Raw genomic sequence first — 12,156 nt, forward strand, 5'->3', positions numbered from 1 at the left:
CTCTGCCATTCAATGATATCATGGCTGATCTGATTGTGGTTTCAATGCTACTATTCTGCCTACCCCCATATACTTTGATACCCTTGTTAGCCGAGAATCTATTTACCTCTGCCTTAAAAATATTCAATGACCCTGTTTCAATAACCTCTCATTCTTCTCAACTCCAATGGATACAGGCCCAATTTGTCTAATCTTTTGTAGTGGACTGCCTTGGACAAAAGCATCTGCTACATGACTAAATAACCATATTAATAAATGCTTTAGAGAAAAATATTCATAAATGTTCTATTATTATTACATCAATTATAAGAGATGGTACACCACTATTACAGTTGCTATAGCTATGACATTAATTGAATGGGGCTGTATTACATTGAACCCACACAAGATTCAAAGTAAAAATGGTATTGTCAAAAAAAGTGTAATTGCAGCTTTAACAACCTGCTTCAAAAGGATTTTCCATATTTACGACCAACCGGAAAAGAAACACCTGTATTATTTTCAATTTGCCAGTCAGTATTTTCCATTTCGAGTGGAGACAGAAAACCTATAAAAGAACACAAAGGTACCACTAACCATAAAGCTGCTCTTACAGCACCTGGCAGTCCAACTTCTATTAATGATCTTTTTTGATCCATTAATGTAGGTTTAAAAAGGGTTGTTTTGATAAATTTAGACTTGATTTAATTTATTGCATGCAGCATTATTTATTGGATCCCAAATTACCCCTTTAAACTGTTTGATTTCATTAGGGATATAACCATTAGACAAAGATTCAGACGCTGAATTAGCAAATAACACCAACGTTTATTAAACACAAGCAAAATAAAACAACAAGACACTTGTCAAACAACCAAACGCTAATCAATCAACTACAGACTAATCAATCAACTTAATGAACTAAAACTTATTAACTATTAAGAAGAAATAGAGGCAAAGTATACTTATCAACAAAAGCCTACAGACTTCACGCTTTCAAATGGATCGCCAATCCAGAAGAAGCGGACAACAACCTCAACCCTTCGCTCCGACAGGTATCACCTCTGCACCTTCCTGGGATCCACACATCACTCTCATTAAGGCTGACGGCAGGAAAACTCGGTGATTGGGTTAGACCTGTGCAAAATATATCGAGAAGAGAAACTTTTCACAAGGCTGCAGTCTGCGGCTGTTGTTGATCATTGCAAAGACTCACAAGTCCAGGATGTCATTGGCAGGGCAAAGTAATACATTTCAAAATTCAAAAATATCACATTAGAACAGTGTGGAAGTACCGAAACCTATCAGCTGATGGTGCTGTTGAGCTGGCAGAAGCTAAAGATCTCAATAGCACCACCAGCAGACACTTAATAGTATTGCCACCACCAGCCTGTTCTCGAGTCCCTTCAGTTTGCAACACTGTTATGTCAATAATAATTCTGGAAGAATCTTGAAATCTCCTGTGTTTTCATAACTTGTCAAAAGGACACTAAATTCATATCCTGACACATCTGCCTCGTGAGCCAAAAGTTTAAACAGTTATTTCATTGCACTGAACATTTCCATGTTGGTCCCCCCGCCCTGGTACTTTCGCATGTCCTTGGAAAAACCACTGAATAATGGTAACTACAGGTTTAATGCCACATTTCTGGAACAACAATAATTGTAAACCAGGGTGGTGACCTTAGCTCAGCCAAGCACTCAGGCCTCTGAAACAGAAGGTTATGGATTCAATTCCCACTCCAGAGATTTGAGCATATAATCTCAGTTGACACTTTGGTGCAGTACTGAGGGAGTGCTGCACAGTCAGAGGTACCGTCTTATGGGTGAGACCCTTTCGCGTGGATGAAAATGATCTTACAACGCTATCCAAAAAGCAAGGAAGTTCCTCACAGAGTTCCTGTCAATCCTCCGCTGACATTACAAAAACATTACCTCACCACTGTCTATGGGAACTTGTGTGTGCAAGCTGGTTTCTTGACTAATGTTACATTAACTAATAGCATTGCAAAATGAAAGGGCTGCACTTTGCGAAGTATTTCATTGATTATGAAGCTCTTGGTGAACACTTCGGGTTGTGCAAGGCACAGGAAAAATTAGATTTAATAATGAGAAGCACAGAAAATAGGAGCGGGAGAGGGTCATTCAGCCCTTAGAGCCTGCTCCACCATTCAATATGATCATGACTGATCTTCAATCTCAAAGCCATACTCCTGCGCTCTCCCCACACCCCTTGATGCCTTCAAATTCCAAAAATCTATCTATTTCCATCTTAAATATATTCAGTGACTTGGCCTCCACAGCCCTCTGTGGTAGAGAATTCCACAGGTTCACACACACTCTGAGGGAAGAAGTTTCTCCTCATCTCAGTCCTAAATGGTCTACCCTGTACCCTGAGACTGTGACCCCTTGTTCTAGAACCCCCCCCCCCCACCACCCCACCCCAGCCAGGTGAAACATCATTCCTGCATCCAGTCTGTTCAACCCTGTCAGAAATTTATGTTTCAATGAGATCTCTTCTCATTCTTCTAAACTCCAGTGAATACAGGCCTATTCGGCCCAATCTCTCCTCATACGACAATCCTGTCATCCCAGGAATCAGTCTGGTGAACTTTTGCTGCTCTCCCCCTCTGTCAAGTATATCTTTCTTAGGTGAGGAGAACAAAACTGCACACAATACTCCAGGTGTGGTCTCATCAACGCCTTGTCCAGCTGCAGTAAGTCACCCTTGCTCCTGTACAGAAGTCCCCTCGCAATGAAGGCCAACACACCATTTGCCTTCTTAACTGCTTGCTGCACCTGCATGCTTGCTTTCAGTGATTGGTGTACAAGGACACCCAGATCCCTTTGTACATCAACATTTCCCAATCTGCACCATTAAAATAATACTCTGCCATTCTGTTTTCCGTACCAAAGTGAATAACTTGACACTTAACCACATTATACTACATCGGCATTGTATCTGACCACTCACTCAACCTTTCTGAATCACCTTGAAGCCTCTTAACACCCTCCTCATCGCTCACATTCCCACCAAGTTTTGTGTTGACTGCAAACTTGAAAATATTACATTTGGTTCCCTCATCCAAATCGTTGATATATACTGTGAATAGCTGGGGCCCAAACACTGATCGCTGTGGTACACCACTAGTCACCCCCTGCCACTCCAAAGAAGACCCATTTATTCCGACTCTCTTTCCTGTCTGCTCACCAATTCTCAATCTATGCCAATGTTACCCCAAATCCCATGTGCTTAATTTTACACACTAACTTCTTATGAGGGACTTTATCAAAAGCTTTCTGAAAATCCAAATACACCACATCCACTGCTTCTCCCTTATCCATTCTGCTAGTTGCATCCTCAAAGAACTCCAGGTTTGTCAAACATGATTTCCTTTTCATAAATCCATGTTGACTTTGTCTAAACTTATCTTTCACTTATCACCCCACCAGCCTCTGTGTTCAAAGGATCATCCTCTACCATTGCCGCCAACTCCAGCATGATGCCACCACCAAACACACCTTCCCTTCACCCTCCCTGTAGGCATTCCGTAGAGACCGTTCCCGCCGGGACACCCTGGTCCACTCCTCCATCACCCTCTACACCTCAACCTCCTACCACGGCACCTTCCCATGCAACTGCAGAAGGTGCAACACCTGCCCCATTACTTCCCCCCTCCTCACCGTCCAAGGGCCCAAACACTCTTTTCAAGTGAAGCAGCACTTCATTTGCACTACCCTCAATTTAATCTACTGCATTCGCTGCTCCCAATGCGGTCTCCTCTACATTGGAGAAACCAATCACAGACTGGGTGACTTCTTTGCGGAACACCTTCGGTCTGTCCGTAAGCATGATCCAGACCTCCCTGTCACTTGCCATTTCAACACACCACCCTGCTCTCATGCCCACATGTCCTTCCTTGGCCTGCTGCAATGTTCCAGTGAAGCTCAACTCAAACTGGATGAACAGCACCTCATCTTCCGATTAGGCACTTTACAGCCTTCCGGACACAACATTGAATTCAACAACTTCAGATCATGAACTCTCTCCTCCATCCTCACCCCCTTTTTGATCCTCTTTTTTCTAATAATTATTATATTTTTTATATATTTTTTTCTTTTTCCGCCTATTTCTATTATTATTTTAAAAATAATTTTTAAATTATTATTATATAGAGGTACCAACAAGAGAGGATGCAATACTTGATCTCCTATTAGGGAACCAGACAGGTCAGGTGACAGAAGTATGTGTAGGCAAACATTTTGGGTCCAGTGACCACAATGTCATTAGTTTTAAGTTATTTATGGATAAGGATAGGTCTGATCCTCGAGTTGAGATTCTAAATTGGAGAAAGGCCAATTTTGTGGAAATGAGAAAGGATCTAGGAAGAGTGGATTGGCATAAGTTGTTTTCTGGCAAGGATGTGTTCAGTAAGTGGAAGGCATTCCAAGGCGAAATTTTGAGAGTGCAGAGTTTGCATGTTCCTGTCAGGATTAAAGGCAAAGTTAACAAGCATAGGGAACCTTGGTTTTCAAAGGATATTGGCGATCTGGTTAAGAAGAAGAGAGAGGTGTATAGCAGGTATAGGCAACAAGGAGCAAATGAGGTACTTGTAGAGTATAGAAAATGTAAGAAAATACTTAAGAAGGAAATCAGGAAGGCAAAAAGAAGACATGAGGTTGCTTTGGCAGATAATGTGAAGATAAACCCAAAGGGTTTCTACAAGTATATTAAGAGTAAAAGGATAGTAAGGGACACAATTGGTCCCCTTGAAGATCAGAGTGGTCGTATATGTGTGGAGCCTCACGAGATGGGGGAGATCTTAAACAGTTTTTTTGCATCAGTATTTACTCAGGAAACTGGCATAGTGTATAAGGAAGGAAGGGAAACAAGCAGTAGTTTCATGGAACATATAGAGATTAAAGAGGAGGAGGTGCTTGCTGCCTTACAGCGAATAAAGGTAGATAAATCCCCCGGGCCTGACATGATATTCCCTCGGACCTTGAGGGAGACTAGTGTAGAAATTACAGGGGCCCTGGCAGAAATATTTAAAATGTCCTTAGCCACGGGTGAGGTGCCGGAGGATTGGAGGGTAGCTCATGTTGTTCCGTTGTTTAAAAAAGGCTCCAAAAGTAAACCAGATAATTACAGGCCAGTGAGCCTGACGTCAGTAGTAGGTAAATTATTGGAAGGTGTTCTGAGAGATCGGATATACAATTATTTGGACAGCCAAGGGCTGATTAAGGATAGTCAGCATGGCTTTGTGTGTGGTAGGTCGTGTTTAACGAACCTTGTAGAGTTTTTCGAGGAGGTTACCAAGAAAGTAGATGAAGGAAAGGCTGTGGATGTTGTCTACATGGACTTTAGTAAGGCCTTTGACAAGGTCCCACATGGGAGGTTAGTTCAGAAGGTTCAGACACTTGGTATCCATGGAGAGGTTGTAAACTGGATTCGAAATTGGCTGTGTGGGAGAAGACAGAGAGTGGTAGTGGATGATTGCTTCTCAGACTGGAGGTCTGTGACTAGTGGTGTGCCTCAGGGATCTGTACTGGGATCATTGTTGTTTGTTGTCTATATCAATGATTTGGATGTGAATGTGGTGAATTGAATCAGCAAGTTTGCTGATGACACTAAGATTGGAGGCGTTGTGGACAGCGAGGAAGGCTTTCAAAGCTTGCAGAGGGATCTGGACCAACTGGAAAAATGGGCCAGAAAATGGCAGATGGAATTTAATGCAGAAAAGTGTGAGGTGTTGCATTTTGGAAGGACAAACCAAGGTAGGACATACACAGTAAATGGTAGGGCACTGAGGAGTGCGGAGGAACAAAGGGATCTGGGAGTTCAGATACATAATTGCCTGAAAGTGGCGTCACAGGTAGACAGGGTTGTAAAGAAAGCTTTTGGCATACTGGCCTTCATAAATCAAAGTATTGAGTATAGGAGTTGGGATGTTATGGTGAGGTTGTATAAGACATTGTTGAGGCCAACTTTGGAGTATTGTGTGCAGTTCTGGTCGCCTAACTACAGGAAGGATATCAGTAAGATTGAGAGAGTGCAGAGAAGATTTACTAGGATGTTGCTGGGTCTTAAGGAGTTGAGTTGAAGGGAAAGATTAAACAGGTTAGGACTTTATTCCTTGGAGCATAGAAGAATGAGGGGAGATTTGATAGAAGTTTACAAAATTGTGAGAGGTATAGACAGAGTAAATGCGAGTAGGCTCTTTCCACTTAGATTAGGAGAGATAATCACGAGAGGACATGGCTTTAGGGTGAAAGGGGAAAGGTTTAAGGGGAACATTAGGGGGAACTTTTTCACTCAGGGAGTGGTGAGAGTGTGGAACGAGCTACCATCTGACGTGGTAAATGCGGGCTCACTCTTAAGTTTTAAGAATAAATTGGATAGATACATGGATGGGAGAGGTCTGGAGGGTTATGGACTGGGTGCAGGTCAATGGGACTAGCGCAATAATATTTCGGCACAGACTAGAAGGGCCGAATGACCTGTTTTCTGTGCTGTAGTGTTCTATGGTTCTATGTATTTCCATCCATTGTTTTATCTCCACCTTTTAGCCCATTTCGATCCCTTCCGCCCACCCCACCCCACCCCACCCCCACCCGGGCCATCTGTCACTTGCTCATCCTGCTTTCTACCCTTAATGTCACCATTAGCACCTTCTTTAGCTAATATCACCACCGTCAACATCCCTTTGTCATTTTGTCTATGACATCTTTGGCAATCTCTCCTTTGCCTCCACCTATCACTGGCCCTCTATCCAGCTCCACCTGTCCCACCCCCCTTAAACAGCTTATACTTCACCACATTTTTATTCCTCTTTTGTTCTGATGAAGTCATACAGACTTGAAAGGTTAACTCTGTCTTCCTCTCCACAGATGCTGTCAGACCTGCTGAGTTTTTCCAGCAATTTTTGTTTTTGTTTCAGGATTCCAGCATCCGCAGTATTTTGCTTTTATTTTGACTTTGTCTAATCCTGTTGATATTTTTTAAACGTCTTGTTATCACATCTCTTATAAAGAGTCTAGCATTTTCCCTACTACTGAGGTTAGGCTAACTGCTCTGTAATTCACCGTTTTCTCCCTCCCTCCTTTTTCAAATAGTGGGATTACATTTGCCACCCTCCAATCTGCTGGGAGTGTTCCGGAATCTATAGAATTTTGGAAAATGACAATCAACGCATCCACTATTTCCATGGCCACCGCCTTTAGTACCCTGGGATGTAGATTATCAGGCCCTGGGGATTTATCAGCTTTCATTCCCATATTGTTTTAATAATATTAATTTCCTTCAATTCCTCCTTCTCACTAGGCCCTTGGTTCCCTAGTATTTCTGGGAAGTTATTTGTGTCTTCCTCTGTGAAGAAAGAACTAAAGTAGTTGTTTAATTGCTCTGCCACTTCCTTGTTTTCCATTATAAATTCTCCCATTTCAGACTGTAAGGGACCTATATTTGTCTTCACTAATCTTTTTCTTTTTACATAATTAAAGAAGCTTTTACAGTCTGCTTTTACGTTCCTTACAAGTTTACTCTCATACTCTATTTTTCTCCTCTTAATCAATCTCTTAGTCCTCTTTTGCTGAACTCTAAACTGTTCCCAATCCTCAGGCTTGCTACTTTTTCTAGCAACTTTATATGACTCCTCTTTGGATCTACCTTAATTTCTTTTGTTAGCCATGGTTGGCTGCTTTTGCATCACATGGGAATGTATAACTGTTGCAATGCATACATTCGTTCCTTAAATATTAGCCATTATGTACTGTCCACTGTCATGCTTTTTAATAAAGTTCCCCAATCTATCTTGGCCAACTCACACCTCATACACTTGTAGCTTCCTTTGTTAAGATTTAGAACCCTAGCTTCAGATCAGAATACTTCACTTTCCATCCTAATGAAGAATTCTATCATGTTATGGTCACTGTTCCCTAAAGTATCCCGCACAACAAGATTATTAATTAAATCCTTCTCATTGCACAATACCAAATCTAGGATAGCCCGTACCTCAACATGCTGGTTTTAAAAAAACCATCTCATTCACACTCCAGGCATTCATTCACCACAGTATTATTGCTAATTTGGTTTGCCCAGTCTATATATAAAGTCACCAATGATTACTGTAGTACCCTTGTTACATGCATCTCTAATTACCTGTTTAATGCCAGCCCCTACCTTATCACAATGGTTTGGAGGCCTATAGACAACTTCCACTAATGTTTTTTTTGCCCATTATTGCTTCTTAGCTTCACCCAGACTGATTCTACATCTAGATTTTCTGAGCCAATGTCCTCTCTCACTATCGCACCGATTTCATCCTCAAAATAACAACGCCATGCTACCTCCTTTTCCTTTTTGCCTGTCTGTCCTAAATATCGAGCACCCTTGGATATTCAGTTCCCAGCCTTGGTCACCCTGCAGCCATGTCTCCGTAATTGCAATCATATCGTACCCGCTTATGGCTATTTGCACTGCTCATTTGTCTACCTTATTGCGAATAGTCCATGCATTCAGATAGTGCCTTTTGACTTTTTTTAAAAAAAACGTTTTTACACACTTTCTTTGCACTATAGCCCGATTTGCTGCTAACCCTCATTTCCTCTGCCTTCCACTTCCGCTTTCTACTTTCCTGTCTTTCATTCCTATCTTTGTTTCTCTCTGTGTCTCCCTACTCAGGTTCCCACCCCCCCTGTCAATCTAGTTTAAACCCTGCCCCACAGTACCAATGAATACCCCTGAGAGGATATTGGTCCCGATACTGCTGGGGTGCAACCCATCCAGCTTGTAGAGTCATAGAGGTCTACAGCACAGAAAAAGGCCCTTCAGCCCATCAAGTCTGCGCCAGTCAAACAAGTACCTAACTTATTCTAATCCCATTTTCCAGCACTAGGCCCATGGCCTTGTATGCCATGGCATCGCAAGTGCACATCCAAATACTTAAATGTTATGAGGGTTTCTGCCTCTACCACCCTTTCAGGCAGTGAGTTCCAGATTCCCACCACCCTCTGGGTGAAAAAGTTCTTCCCCACATCCCCTCTAAACCTCCTGCCCCTTACCTTAAAACTATGCTCCCTGGTTATTGATCCCTCCACCAAGGGGAGAAGTTCCTTCCCCTCTACCCTATCTATGCCCCTCATAATTTTTTACATCACAATCATGTCTCCACACCCCCCCCCCACCCAATCTCCTCTGCTCCAGAGAAAATAACCCCAGTCTATCCAATCTCTCCTCATAACAAACTCTTCAGCCCAGGCAACATCCTGGTAAATCTCCTCTGCACTCTCTAGTGCAATCACATCCTTCCTATAATGTGGATTCCAGAATTGCACGCAATACTCTAGCTGTGGCCTAACCAGTTGTACAGGTCCCATCATCCCCAGTATCAGTCCCAATACCTCAGGAATCTAAATCTCTCCCTCCTGCACCATTTCTCCGGCCATGCATTCATCTGGTCTATTCTCCTATCCCTGATCTTGCTAGCACATAGCACTGGGAGTAATCCTGAGATTACTACTTTTGAGGTCCTGCTTTTTAATTTATTTCCTAGCTCTATTCTGCTTTCAGGACCTCATCCCTCTTTTTACCTATGCTGTTGGTACCGATTTGGACCACAACGTCTGGCTGGTCTTCCTCCCCCTTCGGAATATCCTGCAGCTGCTCTGAGACATCCTTGACTCTGGTACCAGGGAGGCAACACACCATCCTGGTGTCACGTCTGCAACCACAGAAACGTCTATCTGTTCGCCTTAAGATAGAATCCCCTATCACTATTGCTCTCCCACTCTTCCCCCACCGCCCCCCCCCCCCCTCCCCCGTGCAGCTGAGCCACTCGTGGTGCCAGAGACTCGAATGGTGCTGCATTCCCCTGAGAAACCATCTCCCCCACTACAGTATCCAAAATGGAAAAACTGTTAAAGAGAGGGAAATGGACCCACGGCACTCCTGCATTACCTGCCTTGTGCTCTTACTCTGTCTGGCAGTCACCCATTTCCTTTTTGCCTGTGCACTCTCTATATGCAGCGTAACCACCTCACTTATACGTGCTATCCACGATGACGTGATCCCTTGCGGACACTCCACAGTGACTCCAGGCACAGCTCCAGCTCCGAAACATGGATTTTGAGTAGCTGCAGCTGGAGACGCTTCCTGCACACATGGTTGCCCTGGACACTAGAAGTGTCCCTGACTTCCCATATCACACAGGAAGAATATTCCATTTCACTGAGCTGCCCTGCCATGACTTACCCTTAAATTACTCCCTTTACTTTTACTTCCTCTAGTTTAGAGAACATTAAGGACAGAAGAAATACTTACCACGGCCACCACTCTTCTGAGGAAAGGTAGAAAATGAAAGAATCACCTCCTTCCCTCTTCATTGAACTCCCTCTCTCACCAAACTTCAACCGAAGCACTCTAATGCAGCCCAAAGCAGCAGTCCAGTGCAGACAAAAAGCACTGTGGATGGCTTGCTTTTATGCTGTCTGAATCTACCTGAAAACCTGTTTAAGCCAGTTAACTAATTCACTTGCTGCAGCTGTAAGCAGAGCCTGTATAACCCGTTTTAAAGCTGGACTATAACTCACATTCTCCCAGCCCAAATAGCAACTTTTAGTTAGTTGCTAAATTAAAGAAAGATTAGACTTTAGATTGACATTAACCCTTAAAAGCCCCTCTCACACCACACTCCAATCGTAGGCACTCTAATGCAGCCCAAAGTAGCACTCCAGTTTGCAGTTTGGTTATGGTAGCCGTCAAGTAATTAAAATATATTAATCAATTGACACAATATTTTGCTGAATTGTAGTCAATACAGGACACTAGTAAGTCACATGACTAGGGCCCTGTTAAAATTGTGTTAAGTAAAACAACTGCAAGATTCTACACAATTATTCATAACTACTGCAGTCTTTTTATCGTAAATAAATAACCATCTTTGGCTTTCTAAGTTTAGACTTGTGTTCTGTAATCAGTTTTTGTAGCTACATAATTTTTGTGACTTGTATTCTTTATGAACCTGTACTGTCTTTGGCTATGTCTTGTATCTGTATCTTGTTAACTTAAGTTTAATACACCAGTCACCTCTAGGCACTGATTTTTATATATATTTATGTAGACTTTATGTAACCTCTGTAACTTTGTAATTTCTGTATGACTATGCACCAGTCTGCACTCCTTTACTACATTTTAATTAACTTGTACAAAGCACAGGCAGATGAGAATTTTATAAGACACCAATTAAACATCAAGTTACTGAGCCTAAGTGTTAATCGGTAGCGCTGGACACCACACTGTCTTATCGCAAATAAGCAAACACCAAAACTTAAAACAGACATTGGAACTATTGGGAAGTCACAAAACTTAATATGACAATAGGAAAGGCCAGAGAGAGAGAGAGATGGTCCTATGCATAATTAATACAATAGATAATCACCCACCACCTAAATGAATCAGAAACTGATCATGCACCACTTGAGCCAATCAGAATCCAAAAACAGAGGAAGTCATTCGCATGTGTTATAGTTTTGAAAGTGTTAAAAAGCACCAGCTTTGAGCTAACAGGTGCGCTGAATTTGAAGACTGCTTTCCAGCTGGAACAGAAGATCACAACACTCGAGAGACAGAGAGAGAGAGAAGACCAGGTGTCACCTTGCACCCTTGGCTGAACTGGGAAGCAAGAACCATGTTAAGCCAGTAACGTCATTGCCTAGCTTTGTTAAATATTGCTTTTGTTGCTTAATAAATTTTTCTTGATTGATTGATCGCTAGATTGTCTCCTATTGCTGAATGGTCAAAGTGTCAAAAGAACAAACTATTAATATTAAGTAAGTGGATTTGAAGGTTAAACACGGCCAAAAAAAACTTACAAAGGTGTTGTATTAATGCAAACTCTAAAAGAGTATTAGAGTACTTGCATTGCACATTACTTTTCACAATCTCCTAAACACACACAAACAGCACAGGAATTATCAAGACAAGTCTACAGAAGGACCGCACCAATTTGTGGCTCACCATAGCAGAGGATGGAGGGAAAACTATTCCAGTCACTGCAGTGATCAGCCAACACTTTTCCCCCCCTCATACTCAAGATGTGGACACAGCTGGTAAGGCCAGCATCTACTGCCCATCCCTAGTTGCACTTGATGAGGTGGTGGTGATCCTTCATCTTGGAT

General features: G+C 42.4%; 1 long non-coding RNA gene across 1 annotated transcript in view; it reads left to right on the top strand.

Moving 5' to 3' along the window:
- LOC144687906 (uncharacterized) overlaps positions 1-12,156 on the top strand; it is a 572,568-nt gene that overhangs the window by 396,298 nt on the left and 164,114 nt on the right. The window lies entirely within an intron of this gene.

The sequence above is a fragment of the Cetorhinus maximus genome, chromosome 1, assembly GCF_964194155.1.
Source record: "Cetorhinus maximus chromosome 1, sCetMax3.hap1.1, whole genome shotgun sequence".
Taxonomy (NCBI): domain Eukaryota; kingdom Metazoa; phylum Chordata; class Chondrichthyes; order Lamniformes; family Cetorhinidae; genus Cetorhinus; species Cetorhinus maximus.